Here is a 20,047-nt window from a genome sequence, read left to right as displayed (position 1 = left end):
TGCTTACAACGACACAAATTTTAGCCCACTTCGATCAATCAATTACAACCGAGCTTCGCACTGACATCAATAGGCACGTCATAGGAGCAATGCTACTACAACATTAACGCAAACATGACCATCTTATAGCCTATGCAAGCCGACTGCTATCTGCCACCGAGTGCAACTATTCAGTAATGGAGCGTCAGTACTTAGCTCTCGTGTGGGCAGTCTACAAGTTTCGTACATACTTATGCGGGTGCCCATTCCGTGTCGTCACTGATCACCACGCCTTCTGCAGGCTAGCCTCCCTCAAGGATTCCACAGGACGATCCCTCTACCCGGTGGGAGAAGCAGCCGCTACTGACACCATTGCAGACTGTGTCTGTGTCACAGCTATTAAATATTGGCAACGAGCAATGCCATGATGCTTCCTTACCAGACATCATTGACGAACTTGAGTCAATGCCTCACGACGTGTCTCTACAATGTTCCTTGTCGAAAACGGGATTCCCTACCAGCATAACCTCGTTCTTTACCCCTCTGTCATACTGCCCTTCACAGCAGCAGACCAGCGTTCGAGTGTCCTTCATTAACCTCATGACGCTCTTCTCGCGGGTCACTTGGGCGTCTCCCGCACGTAGGCCCGCATACTTCGTTGTTTTAGGGGTGAAGCTCCTCTTAGTCTAACCTTGTCCTGCGTCAGGCGTAACTGGCTGTATCAGACAAACTTACAGAGAGACGAACAGGTGGACGCACGAACGCACGAATGGACGGACGAACGCAAGCATGGATGAACGCACGGACGGACGGAGAGATGGACGAGCGGATGGATTGATGGACAGACGGGGGAACGCACGGACGGACGCATGGACGGACACAGACAGACGGACAGACAGACAGACAGACAGACAGACAGACAGACAGACAGACAGACAGACAGACAGACAGACAGACAGAAAGGCAGGCAGGCAGGCAGGCAGGCAGGCAGACGGGCGCTTTGCCCCACACATCATCATTCACTCCATTAATATATGCTGTAATTTTTTTCTTTTTTTACCAGGTCTTGCCTTTCTGTCCCACGTTACGTAGGCGCTTGTGGGCACTTCCAGCGCCGCAGAAAGCTATCTTCCTACTAGCTGGATGCCTTCAGCTGATCGACGTTCCCACAAAACTTTTTTTTTTCAAGTTGGGGTCGACATGCTTGGCTCGTTCACGCTCTCTAGGTCAGAAAACAAATGAATTGCTGTCACCGCCAACTACGCGATGCGGTACACTATCAGATGAGCACTACTGAGAAGTTGCGCTACCGATGTGGCGCACTTTATGGTACACGACATATTTTAGTATGCTAATCTGCACGCGAACTACTCACTGCTTCAGGCCGCACCTTCCCTCTTTGAAGAGCTTCTGTCTTTGAAGAGCTTGCAACTTCGTACCACCCACAAATGAACAATCTCACAGAGTGCCTCAATATGAACATAACCGACATGTTCTGTAAATATACGTAGCGGCTGATCACCAGGACTGGGACATTCATTTGCTATATGTGACGTTCGCCTACAATTTCTCGCATCACGGCACTGTCAGCTATTTGCCATTCCCTTGCCTATATGACCGGTAATTCGTGCTACATTTGACACTTTGCTGATGTCGGTCTCTGTAGAAGCCGACGCAGACATCGCCCGAGCTGACGACACTCACCATCTCATCCGCAAACCGTCTACAAGTCATGCAGGAGCACCGAAACAGCTTTGGAAATCTCATCACAAAAACATGCACTTTTCCTCTGGCTCCCTTGTCACTGGTCACCCACTCGGCGTGTAGGGCTTTCTGAGAAACTGCTCTCACGGCGCACTAGACCATAGCCTGTAGTTTTCAACAGGTGAATGATGTTACAAATCCACATCGTTCATGCCAATCCGACGTCGTCATCGTCAGCTTCTAGTAACATCGTTCACATAGCACGACTTAAGCTCTATCACCTTCTCTCGACCACATCTGTGTAGATAAAGAACAGAGACGGTGCTTCAACTTCCAGGCAGGGGGGGGGGGGGGTAGGGGGCTATGGTACGGGAACAGTCGCCACAGTGTGGCTGGATGAAAGGGGACAAAGATTACGAGAGTTTTTGGTTGTTGTTGAACTGGTGTCATTTTGTCCACCCAGCACTTCCATCGATGAAGCAACCTACCCGTAACATTATTATATCCCACTAAATGTAAAATGAAGCATTTCTCATGTCACCCTGACTCATCCACTTCTTTCGTCTATTTATGAATAATAACATCAACCTCGAGTACGTACCTTCATATAAATATCTCAGAATTCAGATCACCAATAACATTTCTTGGCAAGCGCACATTGAATACACCACTAACAATGCCAAAAGATCTATCGAGTGCATATGCAGAAGGTTTCGCAAAACGCCGTGTAAATTAAAATTAATACTCTGCATAACACTATAGGTCTCAAGCTTGAATATGCTTCTTCTGTTTGGGATGCCAGACTAAGAACATTCGCTATCATTAAGTTAGTTCAAAGTCGTTCAGCGTGTTTCATTAACTCAAAATATTCCCGCTCAAGTTTCACTGATGATATCGGAGCTTGGACGAACGAATTTGCAACAAAAAAAAACAGTTACGTTGTTGTATATCTCAAAATATCATCTACGAAATAATTCCTTTGAACAGGAGCTCATCTCAGGACATTCATACATATCATCACTCCTTCGACATCTGTATAAAGGTTTCACTCCTGTCTGCCGCAATAATGTTCTGTCGACTCCTTTTTGCCAAAAAAATCAGTGCCGAATGGAACCGCCTTTCTTCTCAATCGTCTGGATGGAGGCCGCGTCATCTTGAAGAGTGTACTAAACGATTATGTATATAGCCTGTAATAACTTAGTGTTGTTTAAACATGTATTATCAATATTTTATTGTATGCCTACGCTCCATTTTTATTGCATTTCTTTGTTTTTGTATTACCCACTCCCCCCTGTTTCGCCTTTATGCACCCTGGGAGTGAAATAAATAAAAAAAGTACCTCTTGAAGAAGAACTAATGAACAGCTGAAGCAAAGTTGTCTTCAAAAGCAGTCAACTCCAATTTTCCAATACAATTATCTACGATAACCATTACAGTAACAAAATAATGAATCAATTCTAAGAGCAGAGCACTTGGGGGCCAAGCTGTCGTACATATGCTATCGTCGCTGCTAGGTGCACCGTAGGCAAAAGCCCATTCATGAAGCCCAGCCAACCGTAAGAAAATTGAGCGCGCTCTCGCGGCAAAGTGGAGTCTTCACCATGTTCTTCGAGTGCCTTGATACTACCACAGGCAAACCCACATATATACCATAGCCATCTGCAGCATATTGAGCACACGCTCATGCCAAAGACGAGCCTTCTTGCGCTTGCTCTTCGAGCCCATTGATAATAAAATACAGTGCGGAGCATAAATAAAACCACGAATAAAAAGTGGAAAAGAGGAAACAAGCAAGAAATAAACAGGAAAAGAGTGGAAAATACAACAAAAAATAGAAATAAAAAGTACATAAAAAATTCTGAAATAAAAAAAGAAAGAAGGCGAAAAACGAAGAGAAACGAAGAAGGCTGTCAAGCTTCGTACTCTATTCAGGTTCGGCACCATTAGGGTGAATCTGCCTGAATTTGCGTTTAGTACGTGGTTGAATACAGCAGCAGTTCGAAAAAAAAGGGGGGTCTACCAAAGCGGTCGGGCAAGCAGGTGCAGAGACAACGTCACAGAGGACCAAAGGAACAATGCTTTCTGCCTCCATTTCCATTCACGTTTTACGTGAAGAGAACAAGACACACTAAAAAACAGTGATTTGTGCTTTGCTTTATCTGCGCATTCGTAACGAACTGACTATACTAAATAGGATGCCCAGCCAATGCCTTTGGACGGCGCTTTTCTACGAAACGCGGCCAATGCAGGTGATTAGTTACCAAAGTTCACGACTTCGCGCAGCAATAAAGCGACATAAACCAGCCTTAGCACAGACATATTGTGAAATGTGGTATCTAATTGAGAAATGACTATGAAATCAGTATCTATACAATAAGTCAGGTATCTAGTCAACAAAAATTAACTGGGGGTACAAAAAACCAAAGAAAAGGTCTGCTTAAACACATACCAAGTATAGCTGAGGATGAAAGGATAACACCGTGCGGCTGTATGAAAATCTCCAGTACACTTGGGCTGAATGTGATATATGACTTGCTACAAGCTTGAAGAAAGGTAATGCCGCTTGCGTTCATACTTGTAACCTATTGTAAATTTAAAAAAGGAAACTTTTAGTTTATGGACACTCAATCTCCTATCTAAAACAAAAAAATGGGGAACTGTAGGTGGTATATTATATTGCCTTTCTTTTAAATCCAGAAAATGCAAAACCAAAATTAGTACAGATGACAGGAGCAGTAATGTGGACATCGCGAAATTCGCAACTATAGCTGGAAAGTGTGTGAACTTCAAGATCGCGAACATATAATGCGGGAGATATGAGGAAGGCTAGATATTGCAATGCAATTAGGTGTATTTGGTAGTACAAAGAGACAGGCTATTGACAGGTTCATTGGCAGTAAGCCAGAAGTAAATGGTGCATATAAATAGCTCGCCGCTGGTGACATGGACTGTATGATCTGTGTGGCCAAGTGCAGCGCGCAGAGGAGCGAGGGGTCACTGGTTCTAGTCTCCGGTGGGTGCTTTGGAGTTTTTTCTTTAGATTCATTTTGTTTGTACCTCCGTATATGTATATATATAGTCGCGACATGCTGCTCACGGCAAAAATTAGCCGAGAGTGCCCATATAGTTAATTGCTATCACAATAAAATCTTGCGGTCATCTACAAATATGACAATACGACAGAAAATACAATTCTAAATTTGTATTGAAAGCTTCCAGGAAAGCAGCAAAAGCAGTGACTTGTATTTAATGGTCCCTACTGGCTCTCTGAAAATAAGGAGTGACTGCAGTAAGCATTTCCAACACGGTTGGATATGCGTTGATTTTAACAAAAAGAAAAAAAGAGAAGAAATTGAAGTTTGACGTTTGAAGTTTATTGCAACATAGCCACAACACATCCATAAACAGCAAGGGTTTTGGAATAAAAGCTGCCTATAGGCAGCTTGACTAGTCCGATCTCCCCGTGCAATAGTACAAACAAGAAACAACATGACTGTGGTGACCACAACATGACCCTCAACTACATCTGTACCCTGCGCTTCACAAGTGCAAGCACATAGCTCCATTGAAAGTGACCAGAGACCTGTGCCTACCTCCCGGGAGAAGCCCTTTCTCCACTTAGCCCCTCATCTAGCCACGATGCCTCAGCGTTACGCCTCTCTCAACATGATGAACAGTGAGGTGGGTGAGCCTGCGTCACGTTAAAGTGCATGACTTTTGTGTGGGGTTAGAGACGCTAATTGGTTAGTGTGGGCTTTCTCTGTGTTCGCTTAGAATTGGTTTAGTGTGTGTGTGTGTTTCTTGTGTTGATCAGGTGTTGTTAAATCTGCCCAAAGCGTCGTACATTGGTGGTATCATCCGCGATTCCAACCTCAATTTTCTAAGAACCACAGTTTCTCATTACAATGACGTCCACGGCAGGACGAGGCTGATAGGAGTGTTCAAATGATTCAAGAAACATAGATTGGAAAGATCTAGTGGGTGTCAATGAGGGGTTAGGCTTAACTGGAGAGACACTTGAAAAGTAGGTGCTGGAGGAGAAGGTGCGTGCTCGAAAGGAGAGTGTTACTGAACGTGATTTTAGGCGTGAGCAAGCAGAGCGCGAGGAGCGTGCAGGAAAAGAAGAATTAGATTTGCTCGTGAAAAGGCAGTGGTGGAGGAGAAAATTTTGTTGCTTCGCCTGCGTCTGGCAGCAGCCGAAGTCGGTGCGGGTGGACGCGTGCAACAAGCCGCGATCCCTGATCGTACCGTGTCACTGCAAATATGTCCCCGGATTTTCATGCCAGCGTTCGACGAAAAACAAGGTGATCTCGATGCGGACTGGGCAAGGCCAGCATGTAGATAAATGAACCACCGCGTTAAGCATGCTTTTGGTGGGCGAAGCCCTCAAGGTGTTTGGACGGCGATCACCCGCATGGTCCTTCGATTACGATAAAGTAAAGAAAGGGCTCTGTTGCAACGTTTTCAATTTACTGCAGATGGCTATCGGGAGAAGTTTCACTGCAGTGAGCTCGACAGCCTTGAGACAGGCAGCCAGTTCGCTGTTCGGCTTCAGGGATACTTGGATGAATGTATCGAAATGTCAGGAATAGATAAAACATTTCAGAACATAAGGGATCTTCTAGCAGCAGAACAGTTCCTCAAGAATTGTCATGACAAGCTGGCAGTATTTATCATAGAGAGGAACTGCAATACCTTGGCACAAATGTCGGAAGCATGCGACCACTTCATGAAAGCTCGGCGACAGAAAAACTTGCGCCAGTTCCGAGAAACACAACGAGACCCTTAATTCTGCCCAAAGCGAATGCAGATACCACAAGGACTCCCCGAAATCGCCGCAAACAAAACGTTTTCTTTGCGACCGCATCGATGACGATGCTTTGGCATGTCGCTGAAAAACGGATCACCATTTTGTCTGACTTGCCAGAAAACGGGGTATTTTGCGGCCAACTGTAAGTGGAGCAGGCCCGTGAGTCAAGTGTCGGTTGTGTTGGCTGACGATTCAGGGGATGTACCACTACTAAAGAAAATCATGATGCGGAAGCGATACAATAGTCGGGCGTCTCGGAACACGAAAGCATCAATACTTCTCGGTGTGGAGGCGAGCGATAAAAATCATTGACGTAGAGAAGACTTCAACAAAGATTTCATGCCGGCGTCTCCAGGTTATGTGTTCGGATGAAACATGATGGTGTTACGTGGTACTGGCAGTAATACAGACGTCTCTTAGTGAAGTCTTGTGCCTGATGCGGCGCTTATGGGAAGTACCGGTACGGATACATTCGCTGACGGAACCTCACTTAAGCTCCCAGAGCCATGGGTGCATCTGTCATCACCAAGAGATGCTGCTTGTTAGGTGCATGAAGCTTACTGTGTGCGATGTAATTATTGGTAATATTTCGGGTCCCATATGTGCTAATTATTCAAGTTCGAAATGGCCGTACTTGTCAGAAAGAGATTTGCCAAGTAGAGTTAAAGAAGGGAAAAGAAAGAACAACCCTGCTGCAGTCACTAACGCTGACTGGAAACGTGACTGCCAAGCAGCTTGTTCACCTACCAAGTTTGTTGTCATTAAAGAAGACTTGCTGACTCAATGTAAAAAGCGTGCGTCTTTGACGCACTTTTTTGATGCCTATAATGGGGTAAGTGTCTGCACCAACAAAGTTGCTCCAGAAAAAAAAAGGAACCCGACGTGTGCATTGTGAACAATCGAAGAGGAATCTTACAAGCATCAACCAGCCTGCGTGAGCTCAAAGGAGCCTACCATTCAAGGAGGAAAGCTGGCTAACGCATTTCCTCAACGCAGCAACAAAATAGCACGGTATATCTTCGCTCAAGCTGATCTAAACGTGAAGGCACATATGCGCGACGTAAGCTTCCACAGAATCAGCTTCTTTGGCTGTCACTTCAGCAGGAGGCTACTTTCCCTATTGCAGACAACAACATGAACCTGTTTTCGTTGAAGCAACGTCAGCTTCCACAGAATCGGCTCCCATAGCTGTCACTGCAGCAGGAGACCACTTCCGCTATTACGCTATTACGGACAATACGAAACTGCTTTCGCTGAAGCAACTGTACATAAAGAAGGTGATGATATCATTCTTGGCCATGAACAGCCACTCAAACGACTTTATTCTGTCGTATGCAGAACTAGCCCAGTGAGTCCGAGCCATGCTGAAGGAAGCAAGAATCAAGACGGATCATTTGCACTAGAGAGCGGTGGCGTCCGTAGTGCCCAGCCATGTGTCAGCAAGGAGAAAAGCGCTCAATTTCTTCAAAACTTCTGTACCGCCGTTCGGTGCCTTGGGCGAAATAAAAGCGGTAGTACTGACAAAACGTCTAACGGTACATTGAATCCCACAACCTGTACTTTGTTTATAGTAGAATTGTCTTATGTATGTTGCGAATTTTGAACAAATTAAATTATTCGTATTCAGACTACGGAGTTAAAGTCACATGTCGAAGAAACTGTTGGGTCTCGAGTGTATTGTACCCTAATGTGACGTGTGCGCGTTTCGCCTTCTATTCGTATTGATTGATGAACAAATGACTTGAGTTGTGGCTTGTGTGGTTCGCGTGCCAAGGAGCGAGTGGACCTGTTTGTGTGGTAGTGTAAGAAGAGGACGAGGATGCTGATGCACGTGCAAGAGAGACCTGAACACATGGAGTAGAGTACAAAAGAAGAAAAGCAAGAAGGAGACGGTGTGAGTTGTTCGGAGCAATCGGGTGGCCAGATCAGAGCGTCGTGCATCAGCGTTACGGTCCACGAGTTGAGGCGACGGGTGTCACGTAGCCGTCAACTATCAACGTCCTCTGCGCTTCGCAAGTGCAATCATCTGGCTTCTTTGCAAGTGACCAGAGACCTGTGCCCACCTCCCGGAAGCAGCCCTCTAACCACTCAGCACTTCATAGTCACAATGCCTCAGTGTTACGCCTCTCTCAATGTGATGAACAGTCAAGTGGGTGTGCCTGCGTCACGTCATAGCACATGACTTTTGTGTGGGGTTCAAGATGCTGATTGGTTGATGCGGGCTTTCGCTGTGTTTGCATAACATTGGTTTAGTTTGTGTGTGTGTGTGTGTGTTTCTTGCGTTGATAATGTGTTTATAAACCTGCATACAGCCTCGCATATTGGTGGGTTTATCCGCGCTCCCAACTGGAATATTCCAAAAAGCACAGTTTCTCATTACAATGACAAAACTTCCACTTGGTGCAATATAAAATAAAAATACCCAGAGAAAACTGATAGAAAAAACCACCAAGGACATATACATTTCTTTTTTCCAGAAACACAAAAGCAAGGTTAAGGTTTTTATTATCACTTGATGAAATTCATTTTTGTTAAATAGGGTTCCATCTGATAGTTCAGGGTTGATGGAAGACAGTAAAAAAGCGTTTGAAGACCATAGTTTGTGCGTGTTTGCGGAAATTAACTCACCACCCATTAATTGGTGGGTCTATTTAAGCGACATAATGAGTTGGTTCCCAAGTTTGCGATGTTCCTCGTACGAGTAGTGCCCTCTGTCGTTTCCCGTTTAAAAGAACACATAAGCTGATACTCGTACAGGTGGGCAACTCGAATAATTTTGAACTTCACAAACTGAGCACGCACATGTTCATTGCAGGGTACATCAGCAATATCCCGCAGAGACCAGGACGAAGAAAAAGAGCAGGCGCATTTCTAAAATAGTTTTGTTCATAACCATTATTGTAAGGCTCATAGGAAAATTCCCCACATTTTCTTTGTCGATTCCCCATAGTTGGTGTGTAGAATAATTAAATCAAATCAAATCAAAACCAATTTCACGCATTGTGAGAATCGATATAGCCACACGAAGTATTAAGCGAGGTGTTCACTTTCAGGCATTATTTTTTAAACATCAAACCGGAAATCACGAGGCGGATCGACATCTTCGTGCAAGTCACTTGCGCTTGACGCAGGCTTCCTATGTACGTCGACTACACTGCGACGCCTAAGGGGACGCTTACTGAGCAAAGAACCCAGGTTCAAGCGCTGGCCTGCCTATAAGACAAGCAGCATTTTTCTGGCTCATTCCTCTTGTGTCGCGCAGCGCTAGATTGTTAGGGGGAGACCCATAGGCGTGCATATGCTATAGCATTTATTATATATAATCTGCACCAAGAGCTATCACAACGCGGCTTTAGTCAACATCATCAGACCCTACCCACCACTAGTTGACGCTTACCCATATGCCCAGGGCTAGCCGAAAGTTAAACATCAATAATAGTGCGTGTTGAAGGTCTCAAAACCAACATATGATAATGAGAAATGCCACAGTGCAGGGCTCCGAAAATATCACCCACCGGGGGTTCTCTAACGTCCACCTACACCTAAACACATGGGCCTCGAGTATCTTTGCCTCCATCAAGTATGTGGCCGCCGACGCCTGGATTTCATCCCGCTACCTGCGAGTCAGCAGCCCAGTGCCTTCACCACAACACCGCCGTGGCGCGAGCAGGAATAGAGAGTCGTAGTATACCAGCAGACGCTTACCTTATCGTTAGCACGCGTCTAAGCGCCAACGCTAAAACGAAATAGGCTGCCTGGCATCTGGTATTCTTTCAGTTCCGCAATAGTGCCTAGACATTCATTTAAGGCATTCTTGCTAACACAAACGCAAACACCTACAGCGCCCTTTAGTTATCAAACACTATATGCACTGTAGAAACCTCGATTGCACCACTAAATCAAGTTGACACGAAGTCATCATTACTGTGTCTCCGTGCTGGGTTTGTTTCAGCGCTGCGTCTGATGGCCCGAAACAGATCGTTTTCTTTCGAGTTGTGCCGTAACTAAGTATTGCAGAAGACCTCTAATAGCTACCTCAGGTTGACTTGTGGCCGCATTTGTCTTATCTTGGAAACGAGCTATAGCCATCTCTGCGTTGCTACCGAAAATATGAGTGAACCCTGTAGAGAATTTTTTAAGCCGTTTGCTCACTAAATTGGGTGAATAAATTAAAATCATAGTTATTTTATCAGCAGTGTACTGTTGGTGAAGCCTCATTATTCGAATATAAATCAAATCGTATTTGGGCGTGAAGGAGTTCAACAGCGCAGGCTGAAGACACAAATGATTCGAAGTGGACGGCCCTCACTCCAACGGGCACCACCATCTTGTCTATACGTACAGGATCTCTTGCGTGCGTTAGCGTTGAACACTATACGCCAGAAATAGCGTTGGTACGTAAGAGTTCAGTCAATTTAACATTCTGCACTGCAAGCGCTCACTTTAGAGCACGGAACGCTAACACTTGCGCTAAATCCTTGTGTCTGCTGTTTACCGCTGTACTAAAGCTCTTTAATAGCTAGCACTACTTTCAGTAGCCGAAAGCGAGTTAACGGTAGCTAGGCCCACCATCGTGACTTTCTTAATGGTGAACTCAAATGAGCAAGCACCTAGCATCAACCTAGTGTCAACGACACAAGAATTCGCAATCCTACAAGTTCGCAGTGCTTCATGGTGTGTGTGTGTGTGTGTATGTGTGTGTGTGTGTGTGTGTGTGTGTGTGTGTGTGTGTACATGTGTGTGTGTGTGTGTGTGTGTGTGTGTGTGAGTGCGAGCGCCTGCGTGCGCCCGTGTGTGTCTATGGGTGAGCTTCTGTGTTTGTGTGTGCTTTGTACGCCTTACAAATTAAGCTTCGCGAACTTGTGTGAGTGCTCGCGGGTATGTATGTGTGCGCACGAGCGTGTTCATAAGTGCGTATGTGTCTGTGTGTGTCCGCGCGTGTGTTTGCGTGTGCGTGCATTCGGCGCCTTGCAGGTCAATCTTCACGACTTCGTGTGTGGGAGATAATTTAAGCCATCTCCCAGTTTCGTAACCTCACAGACTTCTGTTGAATGTTTACATTCAAATCAACATTGTGCGTGTATGTGCATGTGCGTGCGTGTGTGTGTGTTTGTGTGTTAAATTATTGATTTGCGGATGCTGTCCCTATATCTTTATATGTATTGTATATTACAGCACAGCCCTACTTTTTGTCTCGTTGTGTTTATTCTAAGAAATATTTTAAAAATTCAGCCAGCTTTTGTTGGCGGATACTGAGGAAGAGGCGAGGTTGATGGTGTGCAGTGGTGTTGAAACAAGTGGGTTGATTAAAGTGGGAATGACGGGGCGAGAGCAGTAGTGAGAGTAGGGCTAAGATCTGGGAGTAGTGAGTATTTGAAGGGGTTGTAGGGGTGCCACATATCCCTACGGCAATTCACCCAACTTTTGTAGGTAAATCCCACTACGATCTGCGATGGACCACAGGCATGAAAGCACCGAGCAAGAACAGCTCCACGCTTAAAAATTGCAAGCTGCCAGCGCCAAATATATCCGCCGTGATGATCTAGTGGTTCTGGTGCTCGAGTGATTACCCCAGGTCACAGGATCTAATCGCGCCCGTGGTGCCCCCATTTAGATGGAGGCGAAATGTTTAGAGCCTCGTGTGCTTAAATTTGGGGGCACGTTAAATTACCCCAGATGGTCAGAACTTCCGGAGCTTTTGACTTCGGCGTCTCTCCAAATCATAACTTAGTTTTTAAAGGTAAAACCCCGACACTTATTATTAATAACGAGTAGATACCAATATTCGCCTTCATTAACCCGACTCAAGAAAAAATTAGCCCGTGTAAGCCAACACAAGAAGACAAAAAGACCACATTGACCAACAGTTTGCTACCACCAAGCAATATTATTCGCTGCCAACAATATAAACAGTATTATACCTAACATTGTTTAAACATTTTGCATTTAGTATTAAATTCGAAGCATTTCTGAGGGAACATCTATCTATCTATCAATTTATCTATCTATCTATCTATCTATCTATCTATCTATCTATCTATCTATCTATCTATCTATCTATCTATCTATCTATCTATATGTCTGTCAGTCTGTCTGTCTGTCACGAGAGCACCAATATGTAGGTGGCTAGATAGATCACCATAAATTATGTGATAGATAGATAGATAGATAAACAGACAAACAGACAGACAGACAGACAGACAGACAGACAGACAGACAGACAGACAGACAGAGAGACAGACAGACAGACAGACAGACAGACAGATAGATAGATAGATAGATAGATAGATAGATAGATAGATAGATAGATAGATAGATAGATAGATAGATAGATAGATAGATAGATAGATAGATATTGGCCAAGGGCATTCGTATCGCCATGAAACGCTTCCCATTCAATAGCAGAGCTGAAATCGACAGCGAACACATTTGTCAGCCATAAGAGTAGGGAATCTCTATGCCAGAAAAGAGGTGCTGCTCTAAGGTTATTTGGAGCACTGACTAGTTGAGTGAGTAAGAAACGTTTAAACATATAATAAAAATAAAGCAGCAAACAGATGGGATGGTAAAATCAGTGAGCGACAAACATTTAGAGGTATAATGAAAAGAAAGCAGCAAAAAGATGGGATGGTATCATTAAGCATACTATGCAAGATTTAGAGGATATACGAGTTATCATAATCAAATATTGTAGATTATTACTAGTGTCAAAGTGATCTAAGGCGGATGCCTCTAAAATCACCAGTCATCGCGTGGAAAGGCAAACGAACACGTGACGCACCTAATGTGGGTGCGTGTACACATGCACGAACGCATGGGTCTATATATACGCTGGCGAAAATATTACGTCAATGAGCCTTCGCGAGCATGCGAGTGAGTGCGTGTACAAGTGTTTGTGTGTGTGCATGTTTGTGTGTGTGTGAGTGTGTGTGTGTGTGTGTGCGTGTGTGCGTGCGTGCCAGAGGCGCTAGCTGCAACCAAGATCACTGCGCGCTGGCACCCAGAAACGTATGTGCGCTGGGTTGCACTGCAACATGTAAGGTTCCTTGTCGGGACGTGTAGTCGAAGTTTATAAAGTTGTCGTCATCCCTGTCTAAACCAAGACGTGGTGGCGTAGGGTTACATCTCTGGAAACAAGCGGCCTCGTCGTTTCTGGAAGGCAGCAAAGCCGAGCTTTCACTTCACGAGTTGGGTTGAACCATGTTCAGCTACAGCCATCTTTATTTATAGTCCCCTCTACTAAGGTAATTTTAAAACCACAACCTACAAGCTTTTTGAGGGTCTTCTTGGTGAAAATATACCATGGGGAGCTCCAAAAGTTTCACCTGAAGACAATTCACAACGAAACAGCAGGGGTATGAGTGCAGGGGAAAGGAAATGGGACATATTATACCCCCGATTTTATAAAGAAATTGAAACGTGCAAATGTTAGAACAACCAAACTGCCTTATTTAAGGTGAACAATAAATAGGAAAAAAAGTGCCACATTGCTATTTCATAGCGTGATCACGCAAGCTATAGACGCATTAAGCGCACCAAAAGATAACAACACGTTGTAGTACTCAAGTATTCACCGGAAGAAAATCAACAGCTCATCGATCATGGGCTCACACGAAAGACATAAGCTAGGAAACATGATGTAATTTCATTTACGTAAATGACGTCTCCACTGTGCGCTGGAAAGTCTGTTACAAAACGCGAGGTGTTTTTTTTCCTTTTTGTTCTTAATGAAGGGCGTTGAAGTATATTAGTGGCATGTTGCCATCGGCTGACACAGTGCGGCTGAAGATGCGCCGTCTCAGCGGGCTGCTACCCTCCTGCAAGGGCACTACGTTACGCAATGGTCGTCGATCCTACGGGCCAGCATGTGATCCACGCAGTCACGTGAGCGTGTGCCGCTTGTCATCGCCAACACAGTAGCGGTCCTTGTTCGGGTCGTTGTGGCCCTGCGCTTCCCTCCTCGCCCCCGGTCGAGCCGCTGACTGACGTCTTGACTCAATTCGGGGAACATGTGGCAACGACAGAGCGGTGGCCCCCGCGACCACCGCACGCGCGTGCCAAACTTCGGCTGCCTGAGAAAGTGCTCGGGATACTTGCGAGGGTTGCGATCGACCTAGAGATGGGCTGCTTTGGGCGCTGTGCCAGCTATGTAGCCTTTGTCACTTTGTTTATTCCTTTAGTAATCTCCCCATACTGCCCTCCCTCCGCGGGCCTTTCCTTTTTATGTTGCCTTGCACGTATCAGTTACGCGCAAGCTTTTTGTATCCCGCTGTTCGTGATGAGATGAGGGGAGGATGGGGAGGGGACTGCTGGCGCTTCTACGACGCGATATCTTCGCGATCGGCCATTTCTCTTTCACTTGTTCTCGAAGACGAGAAGCCTCCAGAGCGGCTGGAAGAGTCATGCAGGGTTCAACAGGGCCATGTTCACACTCGTTCCCATGAGACTGCCTTCGGATAAGGCCCTGTACATTAATTCAAATTTATTTATTTGCCATCATATGTCAAATCATATTTTCTCTACAATACTACTAAAAAACATAACAAAAAAGTTGGGCACCATAGGAAAACGCACTTGTTGAATAGATGTTATGCGAAGCTCTCCCCTCCCCCCCAACCGAAGGATTTCAAATAAATGATGCGCAAAAAAAGAAGCGCGTAAATGCATTTAAATTCTAGCTCTTGTTGTTCACACAGCTCACCGCAACGCACAGTTTTTATGGCCTCATGGCACTGGGCATGGGATCATTAATGGCTTATCAGTGAATGCGAGGTTGAGCGGCCGAAGCAAGAAGCATTACTGATGAACACGTGTACGCAAAGACAGTACGAAGCGTAGTGTTGTATGCTGAATGCTTGTAAGCACCGACGAAAATATTTGATCCGTGAATTTCTTCCAGCACTTGAGGTGATCGACCTCTTGTTGCGTCTCACTGACCAGTTAATCTTCATTTGTTTTGTTTCGAATTCTTTTGTTTTTACGAGCGCCTTTGACCCTTGGTCCGGGAAATATCAGTTGTAGTCTTCGTTGCCATTTCAAGGCTGTGTTGCGGACACCCATGACATTATGTTCAACTTGGAAAGACACAGACTTCAGACACAGAAGACGCAAAAAGAAAAAAAAAGGCTATGCAGCACATAAAATGGCTGCATTTATATTTCGTAAGAAATAAATAAGGTCACAGTTTTGCCTCATGGGCGAAGTAGTTTAGGAGACGGCTGGAAATTGTAATGTCACAGGAAGAACGAAAAGCTGCTCGACATTTCAAGCACGTTTTCTCAAAACAAAGAATAGCGCACAAAAAGCGCTCAAAAAAAAAGAGACCGAACGAGCTTTAACTCACTGTCATTGTTGTTACTTCAACTAGCCCCTACATTGACTCTCGTAGCTAGCAGTGCACTGTTTTCGCAAACGTGGCCTCTGGAGCGAGAAAAGTGGACTTCGTGCGATGTGTAGCTTGAACGCAAACTCTGCGGTGAGAGCACAAGACGTACAAAAAATTACTCAAGTCTGGTGAAACACTAGACAGGTTTGAAATATGGGACCCAATAAACTGGATTGATTGATTTGATTGAATGATATGTGGGGTTTCACGTCCCAATACCACAATATGCTTATGAGAGACGCCGTAGTGGAGGGATCCGGAAATTTCGACCACCTGGGGTTCCCTAACGTGCACTCAAATCTGAGCGCACGGGCCTACAACATTTCCGCCTCCATCGAAAATGCAGCCGCCGAAGCCGGGATTTGAACCCGCGACCTGTGGGTCAGCAGCCAAGTACCTTAACCACTAGACCACCACAGCGGAGTCCCAATAAACTGGCAGCTCTAGTGTGAATCTGCCGTACTTTATTATAAAACGTAACAAAAATGCTTGAAAACAAAACGTCAAAGCTTAATAATCGCCGCTGTTTTATAAATGAATAATTTTTTTTCTAAGACACTTAACAGAAACACATGTGGTATTTGAAGATACTTTCATTCTAGAATTTCGCACGCGCCAAGAAGAGCTAAGTAGATGGAGTTATCGGGAAAATGACTATTGCTTGTGGTGGTTTAGCCACAGACCGGACATTTGTAACGAGAGCTCCAATTCTAGCAGTGCCTTCATCGCCTACTTTCTCTTCAGCGTCTTGGAGGTCTTTCCGATCCTCTTGCGCCTACCATGCCTCGTTGACGATCTGCTGCTCGATGACTTCTTCACCTTCCCGCGCCTTTCTTCGCGACTGGTGGACGCTTGACGAGTAGCGTGGCGATGCTTCTTGCCTTGCATTGAGTGCGTGCTTGAGGCCAAGGATGAAGTGCTCGACCACGCATGGCCGACGCCTCTTGAAGTGCCTCTTCCTTCGGTGGCTCCTTTTTGACTCCTTTACCGAGCTCACACGGCTTCGGGATTTACGTGTGCTCCTGCCATGATGACTGCGGGATAAACACCCTGATCGGCCGTGGCCGTGGCTGACCTTCCTGCTGGCCTTGGAATGCTCCAGAGATAAGCTAGCCGTGTTGTGGATGGTGCTTGCGAAGGAGCATCTCCAGCGCTTCCTGCGGCTCACTCTCAGCTATTAGTTGCGACAGCAAGCTTGCTGTTTGTCGGGCTTTCGCTCGCGGGTTGCGATATGTCTGCTGCCTTCTGCGGCGTCCGAGCAACCATGGTCGCAACGGGCTCCGGCTCTAGTGCTCCACGGACACGGCCTTGATAGGCCGCGTGGCCGCGTGGCAGCCGGATTTTCGCTGGAAGGGCCAGCGACATTCTCGGTAGCCGCAGCAACCTGGCGCTTTGATTGTGAGTCGGTCTTCGGTAGACTCTCGTCGCCCTCGGTCTTCTTCGGCATGACCGCGTCGCTCCGGGTACCGTCACGCCGTTAGCCGGTGATCGCTTGCAGCCCATTGTTGTCTTAAGCGTTGTCGCTCACCGATAAGGAAGCCCGAGGAAACGGCTTGAGTGGAGTCGCGCGAGATCTCCGGCTGAACAGCTGCCGATGATAATGATTATGATGATCCGCGTAACGCGTAATCTGGCGCACACGCAAAAAGGGGGATTGGTCTCGAACCGGGTTGCAGAATCTAAGTTAAAGGTTTAAGTATATATATATATATATATATATATATATATATATATATAGAGAGAGAGAGAGAGAGAGAGACAAATACAGGAAAATAAAGGCTGGTCCACCAGCCGAATCGTCAGTCAGAATATACTGTGCAAAACCAACGTGCGTCGTACTCTATTTTGCCTTATTCTACCGGGGCCAGCGTTACTTCTTTGCTGCAACTATATATATATATATATATATATATATATATATATATATATATATATATATATATATATATTGAGTTAACTTGCAGATAGCACATAAGAAAAGGATCGTATTTACTAACGTTCCGGCCGTGGCACGGCCTTCGTCAGAGTAAGTAGGTATGATACAATGCAGCCGCTTTTATAGGCTCACGTGATGAACTCTCGGTATAGCAGCTAGGACAATCAAAGTAAATAAATGGTAATCTGTGAGAACCTTGTGTTGATATGACTGACATGTGACGGGTGCATGAATATACAAGTCTCAAATTTCCTTGCGCATCGACACGCGGGGCACAGTATGGTTGGCAGGACATGCAAAAGAGCTTTGAAGTAATGAAACAACGGTTGACTAATATACATTCTAATATATACTAAAATATTTTACTAACCTAAGAAGTCGTGTTGGTATAGTGCGAGGCAGGTGAGCTTTCCTACGTTTTCATTGATACCTGAACGAATGGTGTTAAATTTAAGGATCAAGAAGGATTCCCTCACTTCCCTATCGTGATTTGTCTTGAAACCGGACTGAATAATAGTGGCCCTAATTTTGTCGAAACCATGGCCAGGCATACTGACGTGCTTCGACAGCGGTAGATTAGGGAGGCTTACGGCATGTGCACGGTGATTATTAAAACGAATTCTGAAACTTGTCTCTGTTTGACCTATGTACTGAGCTCCGCATGTTGAACACTCGAGAAGATAGATGACGTTTATACTATCACACGTGAAGTTCCCATTTATCTTTAAAGAAAAACTGGACGATGTACTTAAAACTGTTTTAGATGTCGTCATGTGCGCGCACACTTTGCAACGTGGTTTGTTGCAGGGATGACAGCCTTCATGATGTGAACACGTGGTTTTAGATGAGGTTAGTAAATCACGATGGTTCCGCGACCGCCGGTAGACCACGCGTGGTTGTTCTGTAAAGATTCTTTGAGCCGCTCGCTCTGTATTAATACGTTGAAATGTTTCTTTAAGATATGGTTCACATTTGGAGCTGAGGCCGCATGTGTCAAAATTAGATTAGTCCGCGAACAGTCTTTGGGTCTTTTGTTAGTACTCAGCAGGTCTGAACGATCAAGCTCTTCGGCACGTTTGATGGCGTCTGTGATTATGCTGGCCGGACAGCTCTGTTTTTCGAGCGCGCTCCGAAGTTGTTCGCAGTGGCGGGAAAATTCGCTGCTATCAGAGCATATTCTTTTAAAACGGACTGCTTGGCTGTAGGGAATACTAGTTTTGTTGTGTTTCACGTGACTACTGCTAAAGTGAAGATATTGCTGCCTATCCGTGGGTTTTCTTTAAAGATTAGTTATCAGCTTCCCGTTACGTAGAGTGACCATGACATCAAGGAAGTTTATGTTCACAGGTGAATATGAGTGCGAAAAAGAAATCGCCGGATGGGCGTTGTTAAGATCTGCTATGAAAGAAAGAAGTTGCGATTCACTATGGTGCCAGATTAGGAAAATGTCGTCAATGAACCGCTTATAGTAAAATGGCTTATATTCACAATTTGCAAGAAATTTGTTTTCAAGGAGTCCCATAAATATGTTAGCGTAGTTTGGTCCGATTTTTGTGCCCATAGATGTACCGCTAACTTGAACATAATGTGTTCCATCAAATTCGAAATTGTTAAGTTCAAGAATGAGCTTAAGCAACGTAGCTAACGTTCTTCTTCCCTTCAAGTTCTATATACATATATATATCTATATATATATAATTATATATATATATATATATATATATATATATATATATATATATATATATATATATATATATATATATATATATACTGTCGATTCTCATGGAGGGCCATAACAGACAGGACATACATAAATAGTGTACAATGTTCATAAACAACACCGGTAAGAGCACTGTCCCCTGTGTTCGGTACTACTGATAGCTGTTGGAAAAACAACCCCTTTCAAACCAATAGAACTCTATTTCCCTTAAAAACTCTGCTACCTATGCTGTCATGTTGTTTGGTAAGTGATAAATTTCCATCTGCTGTATTAGTATTTTATGATACACTTTGTCGTACGCCATGTCCAAATCTAAATACGACTCTCCAAATCCACGTGCGCACACCAGATGGAAAATCCCGACCTACAGCCAATCTTACTCGTGTTCAGTATTGACTTCCCCTCAATGTATTTCAATAAACGTGCATTCAATACCCTTTAATTTATTTTAACCAAATTAGATGTAACAGAAATTGGCCTTACGTTGTCAATGGTAAACCCAAGTCTCTT

The sequence above is a fragment of the Rhipicephalus microplus genome, chromosome X (assembly GCF_043290135.1).
Source record: "Rhipicephalus microplus isolate Deutch F79 chromosome X, USDA_Rmic, whole genome shotgun sequence".
In the NCBI taxonomy this organism is placed as follows: domain Eukaryota; kingdom Metazoa; phylum Arthropoda; class Arachnida; order Ixodida; family Ixodidae; genus Rhipicephalus; species Rhipicephalus microplus.
Note: the sequence above shows the minus strand (reverse complement) of the source record.